This window comes from Haemaphysalis longicornis, unplaced genomic scaffold, assembly GCF_048455015.1.
Source record: "Haemaphysalis longicornis isolate Haplotype H1 unplaced genomic scaffold, Haemaphysalis longicornis Haplotype H1 scaffold_5, whole genome shotgun sequence".
In the NCBI taxonomy this organism is placed as follows: Eukaryota; Metazoa; Arthropoda; class Arachnida; order Ixodida; family Ixodidae; genus Haemaphysalis; species Haemaphysalis longicornis.
In genome coordinates this window covers 162,192,288-162,217,619 of record NW_027526385.1, presented here as the reverse complement: position 1 = coordinate 162,217,619, position 25,332 = coordinate 162,192,288, and the positions used below count along the sequence as shown (strand labels likewise).

At 43.0% G+C, this 25,332-nt stretch overlaps 1 protein-coding gene across 1 annotated transcript in view; it reads right to left on the bottom strand.

Moving 5' to 3' along the window:
- The window catches only part of LOC144139497 (uncharacterized), a 47,727-nt gene extending 34,270 nt beyond the window's left edge, over window positions 1-13,457 (bottom strand). Inside the window, exon 1 of the mRNA XM_077671822.1 lies at window positions 13,289-13,457. The gene's annotated coding sequence lies outside the window, so the exon portion shown is untranslated. The remainder of the gene's footprint in view (window positions 1-13,288) is intronic.
- Window positions 13,458-25,332: the final 11,875 nt, after the last annotated feature.

The following is a 25,332-nucleotide window of genomic DNA, read 5'->3' as shown; positions in this document are numbered from 1 at the left end:
CTACACGGGGAATTCGTAGTCAAGCACAGGACGAATCAGTGTTTATCACATTAGTAATTTAGGGATTCTTGAAGATTGGGACGGTATTCGTCTTAAATATCCTAAGTTTTTAAAAAGAATTTATTGAGGTAAATTTAATATGTCGAGACCAAGATAAATTGCTGGAAAGAACAAAATTAAGATATTTGTATTCTGTTATTTATAAAGGTGGATTCGTTAAACGAGTACGTGAAGCAGAAAGGGGACTTACTATTTTTGAAAGACATAAGCCCGGATCTGCTAAAATTGATACTCATCTGCCACGTTGCACATAATTCATAAAATTTATTAAATGAGTCATTTAGATGGTGATGAGCTTCAGGAGAGTCCTTCGGTAATAGAAAACGCAATCGTCTGCATACAGACGAAATTTAGAGGTGACGGTAATAGGCAAATTGTTTATATAGATTAGAAACAGTAACGGGCCGAGTATAAAAGCTTGTGGAATGCCTGAACTAGCACTAACAGTAAGAGAGTCTGTTGAGTAATAGCAAACCTATTGCCAGCGTTGAGAAAGAAAATTAGAGATCCAAGTAACGTGTTGTTGGTTGCTTAATATGGTGTTTAATGTATGTACGTATTCAAGTGAAGTACAGTCGAATGCTTTCGAAAAGTCAATGATTATAGCGTAAACCTGATTACCAATGTCCACCACCTTACTAGTAATGTCTTGCACGAATTCGGGCAACAGCGTAACACTGCAATAACTTCGTCTGAATTCATGTTAGAAACAAGACAAAAGATTGTTAGATTCACGAAATGCTATAATATGTTTTTTTTAATAATATCGACGATGCCCTCGACCACCTCTGCCACGCAAAGAACTTCTCTTGGATGTATTTAAAGTCTGGCTGCTGGCAAATTGAAGTGGGGTCTAGAGAACGAGAGAAGACTCCATTCATAACCCTGGACGGCCTATACGAGTTCAAGGTGAGGCCGTTTGGGCTGTGCATGGCATCAGCAACGTTTCAAAAAGTTATGGACACTGTGCTGGCTGGCCTGAAGTGGCACACCTGCTTCATATACCTTGACGACGGTTGTGGTATTTGCCAGGAATTTGGACAAACACCTTGCAAGGTGTTCATCTGTACTCGAAAACATTCGTACGTCGGGGTTAATGCTGAAACCTAAAAAGTTCCGATTCGCGTACGAGGAGCTCAAGTTTTTTAGGCCACGTCATCAACGCCGCGGGAGGTCTGCCTGACCGGGCGAAAACTGCCATTGCAAACGTACCGAGACAGAATTACAAGAAGGGCGTGCGAAGATTTCCCGGACTGTGCGCATACTTCCGGCACTTCGTCCTAAACTTTGCACGGATTGCAGAGCCGCTGACGCGCTCGGCAAAAGATAGAACCCCGTTCAGCTGGGAAAGTGCCCAAGCGAAACCATTCTGCTAGCTGCAACAAAGCCTGCAAAGCCGGCCCGTGCTCACTCCTTTCGACGAAGACGCCGAAACGGAAATGCACACGGAGGCCAGTGACATAGGTTTGGGTGCCGTTCCCTTTAAAAAACAAAGCGGTTGCGTAAAGGTAATCGTCTGTGCCAGCCGTGACCTGCCGAAAGAGGAGAACTATTACTCTACCTCCCAGCAAAATTGCCTGGCCATGATATGGCTCATTTCGAAATTTCGCCCATACGTGTATGGAAGACCGTTGAAGGTTTTGACAGACCCCCATACGCTCTGTTGGCTCGCCAATTTGACGGACACTTCTGGCCACCTGAATAGGTGGAGCTTGCGCCTGCAAGAATTTGAAGTTACAATCGTCTACAAATCTGGCAGGAAATAGTCGGATGCCGACTGCCTGTGCCGCGCAGCCATCGAATCACCACCACAACATGTCGACGAAGACGGCGCATTCTTCGGAGTCGTGACGTAAAGTTGCCTAGACGCCCAGCAGCGTGCCGACCCTGAGTTACACGTCATGATCGAGTACGGCGAGGACGCAACGTCACCCTGCCTAGGGCCCTCAAAAGGAACTTACCAGCATTCACGATGAAGAACTCCGTCTTCGTGAACAAGAATGTCCGCCGCAGAACGAAAATGAATTGCCTTCGTGTCATTTCCACAGGCCTTCTTGACGAAATGTTGGAAGTATGCCATGATGACCGGTCTTCCGGACACCTCGGCACACCTCGCACTATAGAAAAACTCAAAAGAAGGTTCGACTGGCCCGCCTTGCATCCTCTGTCACCCACTACGTCCGGAGCTGCCGTTACGGCCAGGGTCAAAATACGCCGCCGCCGATACCCGCCGGACTTCTGTAACCGATTGCCATCCCGTCGAGGCCATTTAAACAGATTGGAGTGGACCTGGTAGTCCCGTTCCCTACGGAACGATCCGAAATAACTGGATTGCCGTAGCAACAGACTACATGAAGGGCTACGCAAAGACCGCCATACTCCCGAGGGGGACTGCAAGAGAAGTCGCAGAGTTCTTCATAAACCAAGTTGTGCTGTGACATGGAGCCCTGAAATCCTAATCACGGACCGCTGAACGCCTTTCCCTGCGGGGCTCATACAAGGAATCCTAGGCTACAGCAACACGAATCACCGAAGAACGACCGCGTACCACCCTCAAACGAACGGTCTGATAGAACATCTGAAAAAGAAAATGGCGCATATTTTCTCTATTTACGTCGACGTTGAACATAAGACTTGGGATGAAGTCGTTTCGTAGGTCACGTTTGCGTACACCACGGGTATTCAGAAAACTTCGCAAAAGACACCGTTCGATCTTGTCTACGGAAGAGGGTCGACTACGATCCTTGACGCCAGCTGCTGCAACGGTATTTCGGACCCAATCGAATTTCACAACGTGTTGGCCACCTTAACTACGAGGTGATTCTGGAACATCACGACAACACAGGCGGCCCGAAGTCGTCCACCTGGTTCGCTTAAAAACATTCTACGCACGATGCTGGACTTTTATTTTTTTATTTGTTCGGACTGTCGCTTATGTTAGCATCAGGTCGATGTACTCTTAGAGGGGGGGTAATGCCGAAAAACCATGCATTGGGTTTGTTTATGTTTTTATTTTGCCGCCCGTCTGCACCGCTCTGTGTTATCTCTGTGCCAAGGTAAGCGCGTGTTTCATTCATTATTTCTGTGCCGCATGTGTTACCTCTTCATATAGGGAGAGCATTCCGGTCTAACGTGAACAGCCTAGAATATTCTTCTTGGATCTACAATGTTCTAGCTGTGTATAGACGGTTCGAGAACCATGCGCGCCGAATACCCCGAATCGACTCGAATCGAACCGAATCGAATATCCCGGCGTCTGCAGGTCAGACGCCGGGGTATTTGATTTTAAGACGCTCGCCGACGCAAGCCATTTTGTTGACTGCTGCATTGCCGCCTGTGTACTTTTGAGTTGTTAGGGGAGCACAGGTTCTCTCCAATAAACGTGCTTTTCATTCATGACGACTGCGTCATCTTTGGCTCCGTGACAAAAGATATACATACGATATAGAAGTTTAATTGAAAATATAGCAATAGTTAGTTTAAAGTTCCGACCGGGGGCCAGTCTTTTCAAAGAAACAAATAGTGCAGATCAGTTCGGTTTAAGTACATTTCAGTTGTGGATGGGGTAAGCAGACGTATCAAGCAAAATGTAAGCTCTACGCGATTCAAAAGCATACGAAGCACAAGAACAGCGGGGGTGTGAGGCGTGCGAGTAGTGCGCCAGAAAAGAGGGAAAGGGGCGTAATCAAGACAGGCAAGGCTATAGGGTAACAGGAAAGCTTTCCATGGCACTGAACTCAACGCTGGAAAGCAAGAAATTCAGGAACTAAGGAGGATCTCGTTTATTGCTCGGTTCTTGACTTGGAATTGACTACTTAGGAGAAAAGGTGGGAGAGCCCAGAGTTACTTACGGACGCCTTGTGCAAGTGTTAACACACTCACGCGCGCTCAAAAAAATGGAAGGAAGGAAGGAAGGAAAGAAGAGGGGGATTGAGACAGGTTAGGGGTTTTATTGCGGCAGGCGTGGCAGAGCCGCAAGCGGGGAACGCGGGGAGGAAAGAGATTCGATGAAGGGCCCAAATGGCACGTGTTTTTACATCAAGTGAAAAGGCAGAAACGTTTTCCTGCGTAAAATGTGACAGCCGTTCACGAGGCGGACGCAGAAAGCCAAGGGCATGCAATGTTATGACACTACAATACAAAGTTACGCTAATTTCAGCTAGATCACATAACTACCGAAACAATAACTGGACATAAGGGTAAATGACACCTACAAAAAAGGACGATATACAGTGCCCCATGAAGTTCTCGAAGAGCATTCACGCAAGATCATAGCCTAAACAGCGACTGCTCAGCGCAAAAGGACACAAAAAATTATTACTGATTATATTAATCAAAACTAAAATAAAATAAAGCAAGGAGTACAATGGGGAAATACGTACATTCGTGCCTATACGGTACGGCAACAATACAGAAGCAGTGCCCTGACTCAGTACAAAGGACATAACGTACACAGTACACTATAAAAAGATTTGAAAAAGAGAGAGAAAAAAATAAAAACGCTTCTCTTTCTCTTTCACAATGTTTCTCAGTTGCTCGCTGCATCAGCCTTTTCTGGTGCCTGATTGGGCAAGCAAGGCAGTCGGCCTGTGTTTTAATTTGTGCAGCTCAAGACAGTGATAAACTTGTAAATAAGGTACAATTCACGGGTTTCACGGTCGTAATACGTTTTTAAAGGACTCAAGCACCGTGGCTGTGTATGCGTGGAAGGGGTGTCCTAGATTATTTGCATGTTTAGATAGGGGAAGGTGTGGTAGGGACTTTATGTGTGCTGGGTGGTTGTTGATTCTCATTCTAAACAGCTTCGCAGCTTGAACAACGTACTGGGCGTGGCATATGGTGGATTCAGGAAGGTAGACAATGTTTGGGCTGCCATAGTCAAAGTTTCCTGTTATCAGGAAAGAGAATGAAGACGTGGTACTGGTGGCGACATAGCCTCTGGTTATCATGGGACACAGTTTGCACCTAAGCTTTTTGCACGGTCCGCTGCCTGTGAAACTGAGGGTGTTGACCCTAGATGACTTTACAATATCTCTGATGTTACTGGCACGTGGGTATACGATGCGGGGAGGCTCAGGGAACACAGTTCGCAACCTTGCTCTTTTAAGTAAAATGTTGTGGTGGTTTCGGATTATGCAGCTAACGATGGAGGAAAAAGCGGCATATGTTAACATAAGGTTGGTGGTCGTATTCAAAGATTTGCCTTTTGAGTTAGTTATCAGGTGGCGGGGGTCCGGTTTTTCAGAATTCCTAATTGCATGACTGCTGACAGACTGTGGGTACTGTTGTCGTGTTATGTCACTTAGTTGTTGACAGTTAGGAAAATCAGCTGGGTCAGAGCATATCCTTCTAAAACGCACAGACTCACTGTATGGTATGCCGAGTTTACATTTTTTAACGTGGTTGCTTTTGAAATGCAAGTATTGATGTCGGTCTGTTAGCTTCTTGTACACTGAGGTCACTAGCTCGTTTTCTGGTATTATCCCGGTGCCATTGAGAAAATTATTGGCAGATGCGGAATATGAGTTAGCGAATAAATTTTGTCGTGGGCGTTGTTGAAACCGCTTATAAATTTTAATAGTAACTCTCCCCCATTTTACCAAATGAGAAAAATATCGTCAATGAACCTTCGATAGAAAAGAGGGTAAAGCTGTGCGTTGCTTAGAAATTCAGACTTTTAAGCGCCCCCGAAAACAATAATACAGTTGCGTCCTCTTTTTGTTCCAACAGAGGTCCCGTCGAGTTGCGCATAATACTTATTGTCGAACACAAAGTTGTACAGCTCCAAAACAAGCTTTAGAAGCACGCCGAGAGTTTCACCATCAATTGAATTGTCTTGGGAAGCATTATCGTACGCAAGCATGACAGATCGGATGCCGTTCGAGCATGGAATATTTGTATGTAGCTTGGTGACATCGAGAGTAACTAGCAGGCTATCTTCCGGTATAACTAGATCCATATTATCAGCCAGAAAATGGTGTGCATCTTTTACATACGAAGCTAGTGTGGGACGAATGTCTTTGGTTAAGCTATCGATAAAACTAGAGATCGTTTCTGTTACCGTCCCTATACTGGAGATGAATGGTCTGCCTGGGTTTCCTGCTTTATGTATCTTGAGCAACATATAAAGACGTCCTGGAACAGGAATTAAAATTTAAATTCAGGCTGCAGTTTTTTCTGAATTTTTTTTGTCCTAGACGAGCGCCATTAGTGTCTGGCTTACCTTGTTCTTAAATTGGGGAGTCATACCGGTGTCGGTTGGTTTAGAGAAAGAAGTATCGCTGAACTGTCTTCCTGCCTCCGTGATGAAGTCCTGCTTATTCATAATAACAATTGCGCCACCTTTGTCGGTGGGTTTTACTGTGATGTCGAACCCCCCCTCCCTAAACCTTTTAATGCCTTTTTCCTTTTCTGTGAGAGATTTTTATGTGGCGGTGACCAATTTTTACATTAAGAGAGAATTTCCCGTTGTACCGCATTGATGTAGAAGTCCAAACATTTGTCTCGTTGTGGCGGGGGAGTCCAATGGTGTAGTAGTGGCAGCCTAGTGTCCATAGTAGGGTCTTGTGATGGGTCATAGTAATATTCGCTAAGACTAAGCATTCGGGAGATGTTATATAGTTCCTTACAGAGTTCTAATTCCTCTAGTCTGCTGGTTGCAGGTCAAAAACTCAAGGCTCTTGAGAGCACGCGTTTTTTGTCATCAGTGAGGGGTGTCAGAAATGTTTGCTATGTGTCACTCTGGGCTGGAGCCTGGGCTGAAGCTTCGGATGCTGCCGCTGAGTCTGATAGAGCCTAGGCTGATGCCTGGGATGCTGATTTTTTGTGCCAATTGAGCCTGGGCTGAAGCCTGGGGTGCTGCCGCTGGGGAGGCCGGTGCTGGTAGAGGGAGGTCGGAGCCGGTTCAGCGGATGTCTAGCCCGCAGATTGCTGCCGCCATGTGTCTTCTGCATGTGCGTATCCTCGGCGTAGAGTACGGTGCAGGTGGCTCGCCAAAATAGCCACACCCTCAGAACTTTGGTTGAGCCCGTGAGCGGCTACCACCCTATCCGGGGAAAGAAACTGGAAGCCGTGGTTGAAGAAGAAGAGGCCCCTCGTCCTGCGGCAATGCCGGCGAAGAAGGCTGTTAAACCGGGCAGCCTTCCTGTTGCATTCTCCGACAAAACTACGGTCCGTTCCACCCCGGCGGCGGATGATGGAGCGGGTCAGGATTAGGGTGGCATGCACCATCTTGATGCTGGGGAAGTCTCGGGCGATGACTTCCAAAAGGGTGCGATACCGCGCGAACGCCCCTCCTGCTGAGGACTGGGCCATATCGTTGGTACCGACATGTAGCACGATGGCAGTTGTATTCGGGACGAAGCCCAGAAGGGAGCAGGCGTCGTCTATTTTCGCACCGGATTTCCAGATGAACTGTGGCCCTGGGTCGAATTGGTGATGCAGGTACTTGCAGTGCGAATCTCTAAGGACAACTGAAAGAGGTAGATACTTTGGAAATTTGCAACTTCTGCCTGTCGCGTTGACTGTCCCTCTAGCCATTTTGGTAAAGTTTAGAGATAAGGTTCCTGCCTATTAGGTTAACTATACGATAGAGAAGTTATATTGGAAAACAACAATATTCATTCTAACGTTTCGACCGGGGCCGCTCTTTTTAAAGATACAAATATTGCAGATAACGTGGGTTTAAATACCTGTCAATTGTGGTAGGGGAAAGCAGACATATCAAGCAAAACATAAGCTCTACGCGACTCACAAGCATACGAAGCACCAGAATGGGGGGGGGGGAGAGATGAGGCGTTGGAGGGGTGCCAGGGAACAGAGGGAAAGGGGGCATAATCAAACAGGGGAGGCTATAGGATAACAAGAAAGCGTTCTATGGCACTGAAGTCAACGCTGGAAACAAGAACGTGAGGGACTAGGGTGGGGCTTGTGTCCTGCTCGTTTTTTGACTGGAATTGACTGGTTAGGAGAAAAGGGTTAGAGAACCCACAGATATTTACGGACGCCTAGTGCAAGTGTTAACACACACACACACACGCAAAATAACGGAAGGAAGGAAGGAAGGAAGGAATAGCAGGATTGAGACAGGATAGCGGGATTTTTTACGAAAAGGGCGCGGCCACTCTAGTGGGGGAATGCTGGAATAGACGAAGTTCGAAAAAAGCCCCGAATGGCACGTGTTTTCATATCAAGTGAAAACGCGTTAACGTTTTCCTGTGTAAAACGTGACAGCCGCCCACGAGGCGGACGCAGAAAGGAAAGGTCATGCAATGTAATGACAATACAATGCCAAGTAACGCTTTTTTAAGCTAGGTCACATAAATACCAAAAAATAGGTAAACATAACGGTAAATGACAAACACAAAAAAGGCGATATACAGTGCCCCATGATGTTTTCGAACATCATTCCTGCAGGATAATATTTCCAATAGCAATAGTTCGGCGCAAAAGGGAACAAAATATAATTACTGATAATAATATTAAAAAAAATTAAATAAAGCTAGGGTACAATAAGGATATCTATGTATATTTGTGCCTATACGGTACTGCGACAATACACTAGCAGTACACTGACACAGTACAAAGTACATTCCGTACACAGTACACTATACAAAGCTTTGAAAACGAGAGAATATTGTTATTGACCATGATAACTCAAAACTTGAGCACATCCTTAGTGAGGAACAAAAACACACTCAACCGGTAGTTTTGATGCCACATGAAATAACCCTCTAAAAGTGTTTGCAGAAAACAAAGCTGTGAAGTTATGCTAACAAAACAAAAAACAGCTTCGTGGTGGCATAACTTCCCCTGTTGAAAAAGTAGACACGTCTTTTTTGCCTTCCGATGTAAGCCCCGAAAATGCTCTTTCCATGAAAGCCTCACAGCTAAAGAGTGCCACATAGTAAACCTTTCCGACAGCCCCCTCACTAATGACGAAGAACGCGTGCTATGAAGAGGTTTGAGTTTTGCCCTTCAACCGGAAGACTAAACAAATTCTAACTCTATAAGGACCCAGAGAACTTCTCCAGAACCCTTAGGCTCAGCGAATATTACTATGTCAAATCACAAGACCCTACAATAAACACTAGGCTGCTATCACTACGCCATCGGACTCATTCCCCACAAAGAGACGAATACTTAGACATCTACCTCAGTGCGGTACAACGTGACATTCTCTCTAAATGTAAAAATGGGTCACCGCAACATAAAAATTTCTCAAAAAAAGAGGAAAAGGCATTCAGAGGTTCAAGCGAGCGCCCCAACATCACAATCAAACCGCCGATAAAGGTGGCGCAACATTTATTATGAATAAACAGGACTAGAGCACTCAGCCAGAAAGACAGCACAGCGATACGTCTTTCTATAAACCAACCGACACCGATCTGACTCCAAAATATCAAAACAAGGTAAGCCAAACACTGATGGCGCTCGTTACGAAAAAACAAATTCCGGAAAAAACTGCAGCCTCACTTTACGTTTTATGTCCAACTCCAGAACAATTTTATATCTTGACAAAATACATAAAGGAGGACACCTAGGCAGACCAATCATCTCCGGTATAGGGACGGTAAGAGAAATGATTTCTAGTTTTATCTATAGCGCAATCAAAGACATTCCTCCCACACTGCCTTCGTATGTAAACGATACAAACCACGTTTTGCCTGATATTATTGATCTGGTTATCCGAAGATAGTCTGCTAGTCACTTGCGACGTCGCCTCGCTATATACAAATATTGCACACTCGAACGGCATGCAATCTGTCATCCATGCTGAAGATGATGCTTCCAAAGACAATTTAATTGATGGTGAAACTCTCAGCGTGCTTCTAAAGCTTTTCTTGGAGCTGAGCAACTTTGCGTTCGACAATAAGCACTACGTGCAAATTTACGCGACCTAGATGGGAACAAAAATATGACCGAAGTATGCTAATATTTTCACGAGAACATTAGAGTCTCCGTCTGAATTTCTAACCAGCGCACAGATTCACCCTCTTTTCAATGGAAGGTTCATTGACCATATTTTTCTAATTTTTGCAATGGGAAAGAGGAACTTCTAAAATTTGTAACCGCTTTCAACAGCACCCACGAGAACATTTTATTCTCCAAATCATATTGCTCATCTGCCATTTATTTTCTCGATGTTAGTGAGAATATCGGACAACAAGCTTGTGTCAAGGTAGAGTAAGCCAACTGACCGACATCAATTCTTGCATTTCAAAAGCAACCACGTTAAACACTGTAAGCTCGGCATACCATACAGTCAGTCTCTGCGTTTTAGAATGATATGATCTGACCCAACTGATTTTGCCTCTATGAACAACTAATGAGCTGACACGACAACAATACGCACCGTCTGTCATGAGTGATTTCATTTAGAAGTCTGAAAAACAGTACCGCTGCCACCTGATAACTAACTCAAAAGCCAAATCTTGTATACGACCTCGACCTTAAACTAACATTAGCCCCTTCGTCGTCCAACGTTATCTGCATACTTAGAAAGCTCCACAACATTTTACTTCAAAACGAAAGGTAACCAAGAGTTTTCCGTGAGCTTCCACGCGTGGTGTACCGATGTGCGAGGAACAGCAGATATATTTTAACGTCATCTGCGGTCAATCCCGCCAGTTTCACAGGCAGCGGACCGTGCCATAAGCCTAGTCGCAAATTGTGCCCCATGATGACTAAAGCCTCAATCGCCACCACCACCACGTCTTCATTCCCTTTCCAGATAAGCAGAAAATTTCACTGTGACAGAGCAAACATTGTCTTGCTTCTAGAATGCACCATATGCCACTCCGAGTAAGTTGGTCGAACTGAGAATCATTTAAAATGACAATACGCCACCACAGAGCCCAAGTAGAGTCCCTACCACACCTTCCCCTATCTAAACATGTAAATGATCTAGGCCACTCCTTCCACGCATTCACAGCCACAGTGCTTCAGTCAAATTTCAAAACGCATTACGACCGTGAAGCCCGTATATCATACCTTATTTACGAGTTTAACACTGTCTTGAGTGGCATAAATGAAAACACAGGCCGATTGTCTTGCTTGCCCAATCAGGCACAGGAGAAGGCTGATGCAGCGAGCAACTGGGAAATTGTTCTGAACGAGAAGCGTTTTTATCTTTTTTCTCTTCTCTTTTTTCAAATATTTGTATAGTGTACTGCGTACGTACTGTACTTGTTACTGTGTCAGTTTACTGCTTGTGTATTGTTGCCGTACCATATAGGCACGAGTACACATGAATTGCCCTATTCTACCCCCTGCTTTATTTTATTTTATGTTTCAATAATACTATCAGTAGTCATATTTTGTGACCTTTTGCGCAGAACAGTTGCTATGGAGAATATGATCCTGTATGAATGCTCTCCGAGAACTTCATAGGGCACTGTATATCGCCCTTTTATGTGTCATTTACACTTTTGTCGAACTTTTTTTTCAGTACTTATGTGATCTAGCTTAAATTAGTGTTACTTTGAAATGTACTGCCTTTACAGTGCACGAACTTTCCTTTCTGCTTCCGCCTTGTGTACGGTTGTCCCGCTTTACTCAGGAAAACGTTTTCGCATTTCAACTTGATCTAAAATCACGTGCCCTTTGGGGCTTCCGTCGAACCTCTTTCATCTACGCATTCCAGCTCCGGGGTTCCCGCATCCCTCCATCGAAAAAACCCCACTCTTTTGTCTCAATCCCGGTCTTTCTTCCTTCCTTCCTTCCTTCCTTCCTTCCTTCCTTCCTTCCTTCGTTCCTTCCTTCATTTCTTCCTTCCATTTTTTTGCGCGCGCTTGTGTGTGTGTTAACGCTTGCACTAGGCGTCCCTTAATAAATCTCGGCATCCCACCCTTTTCTTCTAACCAGTCAACTCTTAGTCAAGAAACGAGCGTGAAACGAGCCCCTCCTTAGTCCCTCAATTTCTGTCTTTCCAGCTTTGACTTCAGTGCCATGCAACGCTTTCCTGTTATCCTATAGCCTCGCCTGTCTTGATTGCGCCCCCTTTCACCTCCTCCCACGCGTCATCTCCCCTTTCTGGTGCTTCAAATGCTTCTGTGTCGCGTAGAGCCTACGTTTCGCTTGATACATCTGCTTGTCTCGCCCACAAATGAAATGTATTTAAACCGAACTGATCTGCACTATTTGTTTCTTTGAAAAATACCGGCCCCCGGTCGAAACGTTAAAATAACTATTGGTATGTTTTCAATTTAACGTCTATATCGTATGTATATATTTTGTCACGAAGCCAAAGATGAGGCAGTCGTCTTGAAGGAAAAGCACGTTTATTGGAGCGAACCTGTGCTCCCCTAACAACTCAAAAGTACACAGGCGGCGATGCAAAAGTCAACAAAATGGCGTGCGTCGGCGAGCGACCTAGATTCGAGTACCCCGGCGTCTGCTCTGCAGGCTTTTTTATCTTTCGGCGCGCGGGATTCTGGAACCGTCTATCACAGCTAGAACATTGTAGATCCATGAAGAATGTTCTAGGCTGTTCATGTTAGACCAGTATGCTCTCCCTATATGAAGAGGTAACACATGCGGCAGAAAAATAAAGAATGGAATGCGCTTACCCATGGTACAGAGATAACACAGAGCAGCGCAGCCGGGTGGCAAAAGCAAAACATAAACAAACCCAATGCATGGTTCGCAGCATTACCCCCTCTAAGAGTGCACTATTTATACATTTGAAAAAGACCGGGCCCTCGTCGAAACGTTAGAATAAATATTGTTGGTTGTTCAATTTGACTTTTCTATCTTTTAGTTTTACCTTATAACCAGGAACCTTTTCTCATAAGTTTGTATATATATATATATATATATATATATATATATATATATATATATATTTATTTATATACAGTCGAGTCCACTTATAACTATATTGGGGCGCCAGTAAAATATCATTGTTATAACCGATTATTGTTATAAGCGGGTTATGCCGAAAATAACAAAGAAAACGTGACAAACAAGAGCATTTAATGAGGGGAACATGTTAAACAAGAGCACCTAATGAGGGGGAAGCTGCTTAACCTTTTCACTTTTTAGCAGTTAGAAAACCGTAAGCAGTCAGCTTCGACTGCTTACTGGCCATCATATTGACATCTTTTTGCAGAGTGTCCAACTGCTGCGCGTGGCCTAGCGGAAGGTTTTTAGCAAACACAAAATCGCGCAGGGAGTCGATCATTTGCAACTCTTCCTGATACGACACAACCTGCATGGGTTCCCGTACCTCCTCGTCGTCACTGGTGTCGTCTTGCGCGACGGTGACCGCAGCGACGATCGTCTCGTCGGTGAGGTCGTCATTTGTTGCTACTGCGTCGTCGGCGTGCAAAAACTCAAGTCTCGACGCGTCTCCATCACCACCGTTCACAGACGACCAAAGTTCGGTTGGGGTTGCATTGTCGTAGCGTTTTTGCATTTGTTTCGTTCAGGGTTGGTTCCAGTGCCCACATTTATTTGTCATAACCGATATTGCATCATGCAGCATTGTTATAGGCGGTTTATTTTGCCATAGACAACAATGAAAAGTTGACGGTGCCACGGCTGTCCATTGTTATATCAGATATATTGTTAAAACCCGTATTGTTATAAGTGGATTCCAGTGTATATACATAGATATATATATATAGATATAGATAAAGATATAGATATATATAAATATATATATATATATATATATATATATATATATATATATATATATATATATATATATATATATATATATATATATATATATATATATATATATATATATATATATATATATATATATATATATATATATATATACAGAAAGAAATGCCGGCAGTCTACAAGGCCAAAGAAGGCGTAGCGGAATGGTTAGAGAATGTTTTACCGTTAGTGACGTTACATTTGTTTTTATATTAATACGTGAGAAAGAAAGTAAGAAAAACGCGCCCAGAGTAGGGACCGAACCCACGCCTTTTGATTAGATCTCGAATGCCTTACCTTTTGATTAGATCTCGAATGCCTCGAAACAACAGCCGATTCTCTGCCCGAAACAATTTCTTGACGCCAAAAGTGCGTACGAACTACGGCAAACAGACCGCAAATTTGCTGGTGTGTCGACCTGGAACAATATACCTGAAGAAATTAAGTCAAGTTATGCATTACATTCTTTTCGTAAATTATTTAAAATATATCTTCTCAGAGAACTACATATCTAGTAAACTATAAGTGTTTTTGCTTTGTATAATTGATTTTCCAGAATATTTGTGTGCTAATTCTCAATGAAGCGTTATTGCAGAGTTCCTGTTCGATATATTGTTTTTTGCTTGTCTTAATTATATTTTAGGATGTTCTAAAACCTGCTCAACGCTTGCTGCGTTCGGTTCTATTAAAATTACGTTATGTAACGAGGTCCCCCCTACAGTTATCAACTTCGGGACCTCCTTTGTCTTTGTACTCGCTTATGTTATGCAAAAAAAGTGAAATAAACTTGAACTTGAACTTGAACTTACCAATATATATATATATATATATATATATATATATATATATATATATATATATTTATATTTATATATATATTATAATTGGGAAATGAGGGGCTCGTTAGAAAATACAGAAAGAAATGCCGGTAGTTTACAACGCCAAAGGAAGCACCCGGAAATGGTTAGACTCTTTTTTTGACCGTTAGTGAATTTTTATTACTTTTAATTATTTACGCAGAAAGAAAGAAAGAAAGGAAGTAAGAAAAACACGCGTTCAGAGTGGGGACCGAACCCACGCCTTTCGATTAGATCTCGAATGCCTTACCAATTTGGCTATCTGGGCGACTGTATTTCCTGACGGGCCCCGCATTTCCAAATCATATTATCCTGCGAAAGCTTATCGAGGGCCTCGGTTGTGGCAGCCTTGATGCCAAAGTAGCATAAGAGGGTTTCCCGCCAGTTACCCGCCCATGACAGGCTGTAGACATTCGAGTCACGCCCCGGGGTTCAAACAGAAGGTCCCCTTTTCCCCGTGTAGTCTAAGTGGCGCTGGCTACCACCCTCAAGCATCAGATACAGATGTAGTAAATATCAACCCCCCAGAAAGTGAAGAAGAACACAGTCGCCCAGATAGCCGAATTGGTAAGGCATTCGAGATCTAATCGAAAGGCGTGGTTTCGGTCCCCACTCTGGGAGCGTGTTTTTCTTTATTTCTTTCTTTCTACGTAAATAATAAAAGTAATAAAAATTCACTAACGGTCAAAATATAGTCTAACCATTCCCCTATGCTTCATTTGGCGTTGTAGACCTCCGGCATTTCTTTCTGTATTTCCTAACGAGCCCCTCATTTCCAAATCATATTATCCTGCGAAAGCTTAGCGAGGGAATTGGTTCTGGAAGCCTTCATGCCAAGGTAGCATAAGAGGGTTTCCTACCAGTTACCCGCTCATGACAGGGTGTAGACATTCGAGTTACGCCCCGGGGTTCAAAAAGAAGGTCCCCTTCTCTCCGTATAGTCTGAGTGGCGGTGCCTACCACCCTCAAGAGTCAGATACAGATGTAGTAAATATAAATACTCCAGAAAGTGAAGAGGAACACAGTCGCCCAGATAGCCGAATTGGTAAGGCATTCGAGATCTAATCGAAAGGCGTGGGTTTGGTTCCACTCTGGGACTGTGTTTTTCTTTCTTTCTTTCTTTCTACGTAAATTATTAAAAGTAATAAAACCTCACTAATGGTCAAATAAATAGTCTAACCATTCTTCTATGCCTCTTTTGGTGTTGTAGACTGTTGGCATTTCTTTCTGTATATATATATATATATATACAGGGTGTCCAAGCTATCATGCACCAAGATTTAAAAAGAGAGTAAAGGCGTAACTCGAAAGAAACCAGGTGCATAATGTTTGCAGTACTGTGAAGAAGCGGACAGTATTTTTTTCTTTAATGAGACTTAATTAACTAATTATAATTAATTATCTAACTCGAGAAATACTGTCCTAATCACTAAAGTGTCAATGAGGCACTTGTAGGTAACCAAGAGGGGCATCTAACTGCGGTATTTTCAGCGACGAACTAATTGCGCATTAATTTATTCTGACTGATAAAGGAAACCCGCGAAATATGAAAAATACCACGTGACGGCGCCTCCGCGCGCACCGTAAAGCAACGCCCTCAAACAGGCTGCCTCGGAGTTAGCCAGAATGAAATAGACAAAAGAAAGAAAGAAGAAATCGCGACCGAGTTTGTTCCTTATCTGCACACGCGTCCCGGGAATCTTGCTGCTGCTGCTCCTTCCATGCATGCTATTATCAAGGTGATGCGCTGTCTCTTCGGGCGGGTAACACGCGAAGCAGTTGCTTTCAATCAGCTTTGTTTGGGGACGCTGCTTTACAATGCGCGCGTAAGCGTCGTCACGTGATATTTTTCATATTTCGCGGGTTTCCTTTATCAGTCAGAATAAATGAATGCGCAATTAGTTCGTCGCTGAAAATAGCGCAGTTAGATGCCCCTCGTGGTTACCTACAAGTGCCTAATTGACACTTTAGTGATTAGGACAGTATTTCTCGAGTTAGGTAATTAATTACAAATAATTAATTAAGTCTCAAAAACGGAAAAATTACTCTCCGCTTCTTCACAGTACTGCAAACATTATGCACTAGGTTTTCTTCGAGTTACGCAATTTCTCTTTTTTTAAATCTTGGTGCATGATAGCTGGGACACCCTGTATATATTGTAGAACAGAGACCTACGGGACGAGGGATTCCGTAAGGACACATATCAAAGTTGCAGTCCTTATTGCCAGTGCTGTTTGGCGTTTTTAACAGTGTTTTATAGTGCCGAATGAGATATGATTGCCTTTTTTTTATGCAGGAATAAATCCTTGAAAATTCAAGTCGAGAAAACATGCGCCGTATATATATATATATATATATATATATATATATATATATATATATATATATATATATATATATATATATATATATATATATATATATATATATACATATATATATATATATAAGTATATAGATATATATATATATATCCATATATATAGTTATACAAGGTTAGTAGAGACAGACACCAACGAGAAAGACGTAGAAAACAAGAAATAGGTTTACTGACGTTTCATGGAGAGGACTCCCATTCTTCAGAGTAAAAAATGACTTCGTTTCAGAGTTATATATAGAGAGAAAATGTAGCAAGGGCGAGGGCAAGGTAAGAGAAGGGAGAGTTTGTACAAATACATCATGGTTGGTGGGTAGCAAAAGAATGAAGAGTGAGCGGGACAATAAATTATAAAAACGATAATAACAAGACACAGTCACAGCCCGCTTCTGGAAAAAACGGTGCATTTTTTCTCGACTTGAATTTTCAATTATTTATTCCTGCATAAAAAAAAGGCAATCATACCTCATTCGGCACTATAAAACACTGTTAAAAACGCGAAACAGCACTGGCAATAAGGACTGCAACTTTGATATATATATATATATATATGTATATATATATATATATATATATATATATAGCGAACCAGAATGGGAAATGAGGGGCTCGTTGAAAGGAAGACAGAAATAAGGGTTGGCAGTCAAGAAAACCTCGGAAAGCAAAGGGGAGGATGTGGTAGGTAATTGAAACAGATACTGAATTTGGAAAGTAAGAAAGAAAGTTGAGAAAAAATGCCCGCCAGGTGGGATCCGAACCCACGACCTCCAGAATACCGGTCTGGTGCGATAACCACTATGCTACCGGCGGGGCTATATGTTTCCTGCGTTTGGGGATGATAGCCATATATACATATATATATATATATATATATATATATATATATATATATATATATATATATATATATATAAGTATATAGATATATATATATACATATATATAGTTATACAAGGTTAGTAGAGACAGACACCAACGAGAAAGACGTAGAAAACAAATAGGTTTACTGACGTTTCATGGAGAGGACTCCCATTCTTCAGAGTAAAAAATAACTTCGTTTCAAAGTTATATATATAGAGAAAATGTAGCAAGGGCGAGGGCAAGGTAAGAGAAGGGAGAGTTTGTACAAATACATCATGGTTGGTGGGTAGCAAAAGAATGAAGAGTGAGCGGGACAAAAAATTATAAAAACGATAATAACAACACACAGTCACGTGGTATGGACATGGGGAAAAAAGAGAGAGAAGAACCAGACACAGAGAAAAAAATAAATAACAAGGTAATTTTCCCCTCCCCCGTGACAATAGGGGTGAAAGAGGGGTCAAAACAAGATATGCCCAGGCAGGTGTTTGACATGGACAAAAAGATTAGTCACGTGGAACGAAGAAGTTCCAAAGAAGATATGCAAATGCGCACAAAGGGCGAACATCTGCCCATATACACCCGTTCTAAGAAATCGGGTAAGGTCATTTAAGCAAGAGACACGTGGCTTCTGTTGGTGGGAGGCAAGCGGCGCGCCCAAAAGCAGTAGGACAGGCTGCTTCGACAGGAAATGAGTCTACATTGGTATACTAAGAGCGGGGGAAAAATTTACAGGGTAATTTTCCCCCTGACAACAGGGGTGAAAGAGGGGTCAAAACAAGATATGCCCATGCACGTGTTTGACATTGGCAAAAAGATTAGTCACGCGGAACAAAGAAGTTTTCAAGAAGATATGCAAATGCAAACAAAGGGTGAACATCTGCTCATACACAGCCCTTCTGAGAAACTGGGTAAGGTCATTGAAACATATTGCACGTGAATTCTGTTGGGGGGAGGTAAGGGTCACGCCAAAAAGCAGTAGGACAAGCAGTTTCGACACGAAATGAGTGTACATTGGTATGCAAAAAAAACAAGTCATGAAAAGAAAGAAAACAGGCAGGTGGACGCGTACGACGCGGCAGCTGGTGGTATTCATCTGGTCGGCGCATGGTGCCAGTTCAGGGAATGCCGAGGCGGTCAGCAACGAATATTCGAAAGCATGAATACAAAAAAAAGGAGGAGGCGAAAGCAATCACACACGCTCGCGTTCACAAATAATTACAAGGTGAGAATGTCAAAGCTAACAATGGTACTGCAGCCTTCTACCCAGAACATAATGTCCAGACTTGTTCGTCAAATTTGGTTTTGTGAAGCCATTCTGCTAAAAATGGCGTACTAGCATAAAACTATAGCCAACTACGGGAGCTCGCCAACTCGTGGCAGAATATTATTGAGGGAAAGAAATGAACAGGCATAACACTAGCCTGAGAAATGCAGCCGAAATTTTAATCTGAGGAAAGACATGTTAATTTTCTATAACTTTCATTTACTCCAAACGACGCTGATTTAAACTTATAGATAAGGTAGGACTCACGAACCTCGCGATCCTTATGCGTTTTAAAACTAGATTCAAGAATTGTGGCTTTAGTTGTTCAGAAGAATTACCATTAGTGTTAACATGCTTTGATAAAGGCAAATAAGGGCAGGTTTTTGCATGAGAGCGGTGATTCTTAAACCTCAAACGAAAGGGTGTTTCAGTCTGGCCGATGTATTGTTTGCCGCAGAGTGTGCATTCCAGCCGGTATACGACATTGCCGTAATCACAGTTACAGTTCCCTTTTATATTAAATAATTTGAAGCTGTGCTGGCTGCGCGCTGTGTTGTAGCCATTTGTGGGCATAACTTACACCGTGATTTGTTACAGGGCATGCAACCAGCAGTCTCTGGTCGGCTGATGCTGGATTTAGTGAGAACGTAGCCCAAATTTTTGCTGCGTTAAGAAACAACACGTGTCGGCTCGGGGAATATTCTCCTTAGGCGTTCACTTTGAGCGAGGATATTGTGATGTTTCCTTAGTAAGGATTCAACTTTCGAAGAAGAGGCCGAATGGGTCAAAAGAGGTTTGTTTGTTGATTGGGTTTGGAGCATTTTTTCGGAGAATGTCGGTGCTGTTCAACTGGATAGCTCGTGTAATTGCGTCATCGATCCCCTGCTCTGGGTATTTTTTATTTAAAAGTGCGGTTTTAAGTTCTCTGCCGTTAGAATCGAAATCCGCCTGGCTTGTGCAGATTCGCCTAAAACGGTGAGATTGGCTTTAAGGTGTTGCAGTCTTGCAGTGCGTGACATGGCTGCTGTGGAAGTGCAAATACTGGCGCGTGTCCGTAGGTTTCCTGTAGAGATTAGTCTGAAGTCTGCCCTTAGAAACTGTGACAGTAACATCCAGGAAATTTATTCTGTGCGTAGAGTAGGAATGAGAGAAGGAGATGATAGGATGCGCAAGGTTAAAAGCCTCAGTAAATGCAAGAAGTTCCATTTCACCGTGCTGCCAAATCATGAACATATCATCTATATAACTTTGCAGTACAATGGCTTCAAACTTTGGGTTGCGAGAAAGTTTGACTCTGGACATCCCAATAAGAAGTTCGCGTAGTTGGGGCCAATTTTGTTTCCCATGGACGTTCCGCTGACTTGCACGTAATTGACGGGATCCGGACAGTTTATCGGACGCCGTTATATTGAACGCAATTTTATCGGTGGACGTTTTATCGAAGCCGTTTTATCGCAAGGGTTTTCTTCCTCCCTTTTCTTGTAACAAAATTTACAGTCCGTTTTTTTAGTTTCCTCCTCGCTGTGTATTTTGGAAATCTTGTCTCCGAAGCGAACTTTTTAACAGAATTTGTAGTCTTTGTATTAGTTCTGTTTTATTTCCAGCGAGCTTTCTTTTTGTTTTTGTGATGCGCAAAATTTGCCTCCTCAATTTTTTTCTTCTGTTCATTGCGCAGCTGGTATTGGCATAATGAATCTCCTTGTGTTTCTTGTCCCCACTCTGACCCGAAGCATTGCACAGCAATGTGGCGTATACACTAGAATGCCTCGATATCGTACTTTCTTGTATACACTGGTTTCGTGTCGACACACAACCTAATTATTTCGCCACATATGTTCTATTTAGGTAACGCACTTCTTGGCACTTGTGAGTCCACTGTCAGAAACCTAACTGGAACACCAGCAAACGTCTTTGCCGATTTATACCTTCTTAATTCCTAATGGGCTTTGAGTTCAGTTGCTAAGAGGTTACCAAGCCTTCTCCTACTGTTCTAGATGCCTTGCATAGAAATAACGAGAAAAAAGTTACAAAATTATTCCCCATACTACTTAGATGGTTCGTTGTCATCTCTCCCCACCCACCTCGTTGCACCCCAGCATGTCTCGGGTGTTTAGCCCATTCTCTGTTACCTTTTATCATAAGGCATAAAAAACATTAGGATCAAAATAGTAAACACCAAAAAGAGAGAAATCGTGAAGGTCTACTCAACAGAGCGCCGTCAGCCGATTACCTTGAAATAAAAAAAGTAAAATTAAAAAAAAAATGTCCACGAGAAACAAAATCTAATATGGCCCGTGCGATTAGCTGAAGGAAGCACACAAAAACCAGCAAAATGCCCTGCCTGGCTGACCCCAGCGCTGCGACACAGCTTCTGCTGACGTCCAGAGGGGGGAAGCCTTGACCACGGCTTTACCAAAACGGCGCCCTGGACTAAGGGTGCTCAGGAAAATAAAGTTTACTTCCTTCATTCCTTCCTTCCCTGTTTGGTCCGGTGTGTTCCTCCAAGACCACCAAGGGAACGTAAGGTTGATGAATCGATGGAGGGATGTAAAAGTGCCGACGCATAAGTAGCAAATTATACGAATGTTTTTTTTTTTATTTGAGCATTATCAACAGATGCTATGACGACCCGTCCTACTTAGCGAGTTCGCCTATGACGAGTTGGCCGTGACGGGTTAACTTGTGACGAGTTCTCTTAAACTCTACCACCTCTGTTAGGGCCTCACCTAATTTCACAGTCGGAACCCCCCATCCTCCCCCTGTTCCATTTATATAGCAGTAATCTTTCCGAAGTTCTGGCACAATATTTCTCCATATACAATGTGACCACATGGTCCTAGTAGGAGTCGTGTGCAAACCATGTGAAAAATTGGGGAAGGACAATACTGGATCACGTAATGATGAACCATGGGCAGGGCATTTGGAAACACCAACCTAAATACACTGATACTATACATGTACCGAATATTGCGCACGGGGTGGCTATATTAGATGCTACTATAGTTGAGAATTCTGTAATATAAACGAGCGGGACATACAGGCTTGAGTGCAATCAAGGAAGACACAAACATTAAAAAAATTGAATAAACCAAAGGTGATCAGAAACACAGGAAAGACACGTCAACATATATATAGGCAGGTTTTTGTTTGCAATGCACCGCCGAGACAATGTAGAATAAAATTAACTGCAGGTTAGGTTAACGCGATGGCCAGTTAAACAAAATAAACCCCGAAAATTACAATCAAAGCCGCAAAACCACACTTTCGATAAAACTGACGTAGGTGGTTCGATAAAACGGCATTTGATTAAACGGCAATCGATAAAACTGTGTTCGATAAACTGTCTGAGAACCGTATTGACACCAACAAATTCAAAATTATTAAGTTCTAGGATAAGGTGAAGGAAAGTTTCAAAGGTGAGAGAATCGATAGGTTTGTCACCCGCCGACCCCTCATACGCACATGATACAGCGGTGATCCCATCGGCATGCTGAATGTTAGTGTATAGCGACACGACATCTAGGGTAACAAGTAAACAGTTGTTAAGAATTTCAATCTTCATGATATCCTTGTTGCAAATCATTTGTATCCTTAATGAGGTATGGAAAGCTGGAGCGAATGTCGCGAATGAGAGAGTCGACATAGCGCAAGAGGTTCTTGGTGACAGTACCAATGCCAGAGACAATGGGGCCCCTGGGTTGTTATTTTTATGAATATTAGGAAGAAGGTAGAATCTACCGGCTACTGGGCTTAAGGGGATAAAAGAACGAGCAGCTGTTTCAGTTATTTCCTGATTTTGAACAAGCTCAGTGAGTTTTTCTTTGACAATTAGCTTATAATCATTAGTGGGATCGCTAGGTAGTACTTTGTAGAACGCAGATTCTGATAGTTGTCTATGAGCCCCATTGACATAGTCAGCTTTGTCGAGGATCACGATGGCGCCTCTTTTATCGGCCGGTTTGATTACTATTTCGGAGCACCCTGCGAGTTCCTCCACGGCCTTCTTTTCTTTGTTTCTGATGTTAAAGCGGAAAGGGATTTGCTTTTGGTATGCTGCTCGTACATCGCGATGAATGGCTTTAATGTACATGTCGAGGCATGTATCGCGCTGCATGGGAGGGGTCCAGTGCTTATGGCTAGGCAATGCGGTTCGGGCTTCGTCGGTTGGAGGACGGTCAAGGAAGTACTCTCGCAGTCTCATACTTCTGACGAAGTTATCTAAGTCCCTAAAAAGTTGAAATTCGTTGAAACCGCCAGTTGCCGGGCAATCATGTGCGTATGAGGGGTCGGCGGGGGACAAAAATATCTATTCTCTAACGCTTGAAACTCTCCTTCACCTTATCCTTGAACTTAACAATTTTGAGTTTGATGGTGTCAATTACGTGCAAGTCAGCGGAACGTCAATGGGAACCAAAATTGGGCCCAACTACGCGAACATCTTTATGGGATGTCTAGAGTCAAACTTCCTCGCAACCCAAGGATTGAAGCCATTGTAGTACAAAAGGTATAAAGATGATATTTTCATGAATTGGCAGCACGGTGAAACGAAACTTTTTGATTTTTTTAGGCTTTTAACCTTGCGCATCCTACCATCTCCCTCTCTCATTCCTACTGTATGCACTGCATAAATTTCCTGGATGTTACTGTCACAGTTTCTCAGGGCAGACTTCAGACTAATCTCTATAGGAAACCTGTGGACACGACCCAGTATTTGCACTTCCACAGCAGCCATGTCAGGCACGGCAAGACTCCAATACCTTATAGCCAATCTCACCGTTTTAGGCGAATCTGCACAAGCCAGGCGGATTTCGATTCTAAATGCAGAGAACTCCAAACCGCACTCTTAAAAAAAAAACACCCAGAGCAGGTCATCGATGACGCGATTACACGAGCTAACCAGTTGAACCGCAACTACATTCTCCGAAAAAAAGCTCTCAAACCCAATCAACAAATAAACCTCGTTTTCACCCATTCGGCCTCTTCTCCGAAAGTTGAATCCTTACTAAGGAAACATCACAATATCCTCGCTCAAAGTGAACGCCTAAAGAGAATATTCCCCGAGCCGCCACGTGTTCTTTATAGACGCAGCAAAAATTTGGGCGGCGTTCTCACTAAATCCAGCATCAGCCGACCACAGACTGCTGGTTGCATGCCCTGTAACAAACCACGGTGTAAGGTATCCCCACAAATGACTACCACACAGCGCGCCACCAGCACAGCTTCAAACTATTATGTAATATAAAAGGGAACTTTACTGTGATTCCGCCAACGTCGTATACCGGCTGGAATTCACCCTCTGCGGCAAACAATACATCGGCCAGACTAACACTCTTTCGTTTGAGGTTTAACAATAACCGCTTTCATGAAAAACCTGCCCTTCTTTGCCTCTATCGAAGCATGTTAACACTCCTGGTCATTCTTTTGAACAACTAAAAGCCATAATTCTTGAATCGAGTTTTAAAACGCATCATGATCGCGAGGTTCGTGAGTCCTACCGTATCTATAATTTTAAATCAGCGCCGTTTGGCATAAATGAAAGGTATGGGAAATTAACATGCCTTTCCTCCGAATAAAATTTCGGCTTCATTTCTCAGGCTAGTGTTATGTCTGTTCATTTGTTTCCCTCAATAATATTCTCCCATGAGTTGGCGAGCTCTCGTTGTTGGTATAGTTTCGTGCTACACGACGTTTTTTAGCGGAATGGCTTCACTGAACCAAATTTGACGAACAAGCCTGGATATTGTGTACTGGGTAGAAGGCTGCAGTACCATTGTTAGCTTTGATATTCTCGCCTTGTAATAATTTGTGAACGCCAGCGTGTGTGATTGCTTTTGCGTCCTCTTTCTTTTTTGTATTGTTGTTTTCTAATATTCGTTGCTGACCGCCTCGGCATTACCTGAACTGGCACCATGCGCCGGTCAGATGAATACCACCTGCTGCCGCGTCATACGCGTGCACCTGCCTGTATTCTTTCTTTTCATGACTTTTTTTTGCATACCAATGTACACTCATTTCGTGTCGAAACTGCCTGACCTATGCTTTTTAGCGTGGTCCTTACCTCTCCCCAACAGAAGCCACGTGTCTCATGTTTCAATGACCTTACACGAGTTCTCAGAAGGGCTGTGTATGGGCAGATGTTCAGCCTTTGTGTGCATTGCATATATTCTTTGAAACGTCTTTTTTCCACGTGACTCATCTTTTTTCCCATGTCAAACGCGTGCATGGGCTTATCTTGT